This window comes from Sturnira hondurensis, unplaced genomic scaffold (assembly GCF_014824575.4).
Source record: "Sturnira hondurensis isolate 20B ecotype Veracruz unplaced genomic scaffold, ASM1482457v3 Scaffold0016684, whole genome shotgun sequence".
Classification (NCBI taxonomy): Eukaryota; Metazoa; Chordata; class Mammalia; order Chiroptera; family Phyllostomidae; genus Sturnira; species Sturnira hondurensis.
In genome coordinates, this window is record NW_028089315.1 from 1689655 (window position 1) to 1693924 (window position 4270).

General features: G+C 35.8%; 1 non-coding gene across 1 annotated transcript; it reads right to left on the bottom strand.

The window, feature by feature from the left end:
- Nucleotides 1-801: 801 nt before the first annotated feature.
- LOC119001539 (U1 spliceosomal RNA) lies at nucleotides 802-965 on the bottom strand. Its single transcript, XR_005069602.1, has one exon. It is a non-coding gene; the product is annotated as a U1 spliceosomal RNA (small nuclear RNA).
- Nucleotides 966-4270: the final 3305 nt, after the last annotated feature.

A 4270-nucleotide genomic window follows, 5' to 3' on the forward strand; every position in this document is an offset into this window, starting at 1 on the left:
AGTTACCAGTGGAGCCATCTTTGCTCACTAGCGATACACATAGTAGAAGAGCCTGGAATCTGGACTAAGACTGCCTGAATTTGAATTTTCACTCCACTGACAAGTGAGTAATAGGACAAGCTCCCTGAATGTTCTGTGCCTTCCTTTCTCCTCCTCTGTTCAGAGAGAATTACAATGGTACTTCCCGCATAGTCATTCACATATGTGACCATGACCACAATTTTATGATAAAAAAGCTGGAGATACATGGCATGGCATGTCTCCAACTTTTTTTATCATAAAATACCATATGGTCTCACCTATAAATGAAACCTAATCAATAAGACAAACAAGCAAGCAAACTATAACCAGAAACATTGAAATAAAGAACAAACTGACAGTAACCAGCGCAGAAAGGGTAGGGGGATGATGGGAAAAAAGCAGAGGATTGTCAAGGAACATCCATAAAGGACCCACGGACAAAGCCAAAGGGGGCAGGATCAAGGGCAGGCAGTAGGGATGGTTTGGGGCTGGAAGGAGTGGTGGTAGGGAAATGAAGACAACTGTACTTGAACAACAATAAAATTTACATAAATAAATAAGTGCATATTATAAAAAAGCAGGAGACAAAAAGCCCATTGATAAGTAATTATTTAACTAAATGATACTCCATGGAAATTACATATTATACAGTCATATAAATGACATGGATTTTTTAATTTGCTGATTTGAAAAGAGATAAATACTTACATAACACACTTGTATGTACACATATATTAAGTTATTTATTTATTATTTTATTATTTTATTTTATTTTTTTGCCAGGGGAGAGTGCGAACACAGTTCCCTACCACCACAAATTATGCAGTTGAGTTTCCCGCATTTGTGGAAATCCCAGGGGTCAGGATATCCAGGGTTCAATGGATAAACCTCACCCTGGGAAAACCACCTTCATAATCATGGTATCTCCCCTACCAGGAAAGCACATATATTAAGTTACTTAGCATGTACATACATACAGGGTGGGAAAAAAGGAGGTTTACAGTTATAAGTATGCAAAACAAACGACAAAGAAAATAAAAAATACCCCAAATTTTACTCCCAATATATCCCTTACGTAACCAATAATACCATATTGTTCATTTTTATTTTTATATTTTTATTTTTTAAAGATTTTATTTATTTATATTTAGAGAGAGGGGAAGGGAAGGAGAAAGACAGGGAGAGAAACATCAATGTGTGGTTGCCTCTCATGTGTTCCCTACAGGGGACCTGGCCCGCAACCCAGGCATGTGCACTGACTGGGAATTGAACCAGCAACCCTTCGGTTTGCAGGCCCGTGCTCAGTCCACTGAGCTACACCAGCCAGGGCAAAACACGGTTCATTTAAAAAATTTATTTACAAATTACTGTATTATTTTCCATATGAACAACTGTAAACATACTTTCCCTCTACCTTGCCTATATTTATTATTGGAAGAATCCCAAATATTTGATTACCTAATGTTAAGACTGGGAAGAGAGTCTCCCACTTTTCATCTTGTATTTTTTATACTGTTTGAGTTTTCTAACCACATAATATGGTATTATTGGTTACGTGAGTAAGGGATATATTGGGAGTAAAATTTTGGGTATTTTTTATTTTCTTTGTAGTTTGTTATATAATAAAATATCTAACATGTGTTCTAGTTATAAACTATGAAAGGGAATACATAATTACTAGCACTAATGTTAGGGATTAGCTATAAGTTGAAAAATGTCCCTGTGAGATTTTGACATGTATATGAACAAAATAAAATATAATTATATCAACAAAAACAAAATTTTAAAAATGCATATGAATGCAGACAGCAAATTATTTCTGCATCGTTCTTGGTATAGAATAAATGTTCTACAGGTTTTAAATCTTTTGCTATTTTCATTGTTATTGTTGCTGCTTAATATCAAAAATGTATGCTGCAGCATACATTACTTTTTTGAATATGGGTAAGATAGGACAAAGTATTTTTAGTATGTGGGAAAATAAGCTCATTTAACATGGTAAAGATTTTTAAAAAGAAGTGACCTTTAAAATGTTTTTGAATAAAATGCCAGAAGATTGTTGCTCAAGAAAGAAAGGAAAGCCATGTTTGACTTCTCCTTCTCTATTGATAAAAATACCATTTTTGCTTTGAGGTCTTTTTTTTGAATATTTTATTTATTTATCTTTAGAGGGGAAAGGAAGGAGAGAGGAAGGAAACATCAATGTATGGTTGCTTCTCGTGCATCCCCTGCAGGGAACTGGCCCCTGCCGGGAACTGGCCTGCAACCCAAGCATGTGCCCTGACTGGGAATCGAACCGCGATTGTCTGGTTCGCAGGCCCGTCCTTTGAGGTCTTTGAAAAAATCCTGTGCCCTGAAAACAGAGACAACTGAGTCTGAATACTTTGAGAAGAGATTGACTTTTATTTCTCTTCCACTCAGGATGTAAAGTCTGCAACAACAACTTTCTTAACAGAACTAAGCTTTCTTTTTGGTACCATGCCAAGATTACTGTGAAAAAAATCAGTAATCAACATGGGCAAGACTATAATGTAGGATTATAAAGTGGACATTCCTCCAGGAGGTGAACCGGAAATTCAGCTCTGTTCCAGAATTAAGTTCCTCTGTAAGAAACAGACTGTGAAGTAGCAGGTGTGTACACTAATAGAATGGTTTTGGTTTTAATTAGCAGACTTTCCCTGCAAAATAATTACATATGCTGTTTACTCAACCTTTTTTAAAAGGGAAATTAATAATGTTTTTTGTAATCTCTTTTCTTCCCAGACTACACTTTAAGGTATTTTAAATGTTTGCTTTCATTATGAAGGGAATACAAATTAGGGATGTTGCTTATGGCAGATTTGTTTTCTACAAAATGTTCCAAGCAGAGATTCAAATAAATATACTCAAAGCCTTACAGGTAGCATTCATTTAAAATTTACAAAATTTACTGGAGCTATTAATTATAAAGAACTGAGCCCTAAAGTCTACAACAGAAAAAAATGTCTGAAATGTCCACAAATGAATACCTCCCAAAGGAAACTTCCACAGCTGCATGAACTGTCATGGGCATGCATGGAAGAGTGAGGGGCCCCATGTCCTTAGCACGCACGGCAGAAAGCTGGGCTGAGGAACTAACTACTCTTTGTACTAACAACAAAACAGTTAATAGAATTCAGACTTTTCACACGGTAACATCCAAAATGAAAATACTTTTCAAAAAGGTTCTTGACAATTTAGTAAGTAGGGTTCTCCTTTGAATTCAAGATCTTATATGTATTTGTCAAGTTCATAGAGACTTTTGCTACAGGGCAGAATCGACTTGACTTCTGGAGAAGGGTTTAAGGGGGCTGTGTTTCTCAAAGAGGCTGCGTGTTAGAAAATCAACTGGATTCTTCTAAAGACAGTTCAAAAAGGTCTACGGTCCAAGCCTGTACTATCTCACTGTAACATGCTCAGCTTAAACTTCAGGGCATTCTGTATTATATGGCTTTTGATATTTATCTTCTATGATGGAATAGTGAAATCAAGAAGCAGTCAATATATGCATGTTGTAACACAGCAGTCATTGTGAAAAGAAGGAGAATGCTTAATTAGATTTAATTAGGAGACTGAACAGAGAGATTATCTGTGTCATACGCTTCCATCAATTAATTGTATATCTTCTTAGAATATGTAGCTGTTCAGGGCTAGAGAAAAGTTTGGTAATAACAATATGTCATTGATTTTGTTTTGATAAAAATAAAACTAGGAAAACCCTTGCCAGACTGTTTAAAAAGGCACAATGTGTGACTCACCATTGAGAGGAAATACCATAGATGGCTCGATCGCGGTGTCTTTCTTTTTAAAAAAAATTGCCCTTGACCTGTCAAAATCAGATATTCAAAGGCCTTAGCATCATGACCACCAAATAAATGTTGAGTGGAAATGCAGTTTAAATGTATCTGCTAACCCAGCAATCAGCAGTGTCCACACTTCATAGACTGAGCATATTCTAAGGAAGAGGCTACTTTCCTCTTCTCAAGAGATGAACTGAAAGCATATCTTAAAAGAAAGTTATTGTGCACAGACAAGCCATGAGAATAGATTTTACAACTGTGATTGGATGTTTTCCTCCGTTGGCTTTCCTGTACTGCGCAGTCACAAATACTCTTTATGATCAAGCATAAAATTATTTTTCACAGTTTAGAATCAATTATAATTAAAGCAAAAGCATAAAATAAATATTTGTAAGGATTTTTGGCAGCTGCTTCTTCACCTTTGTGTGAAA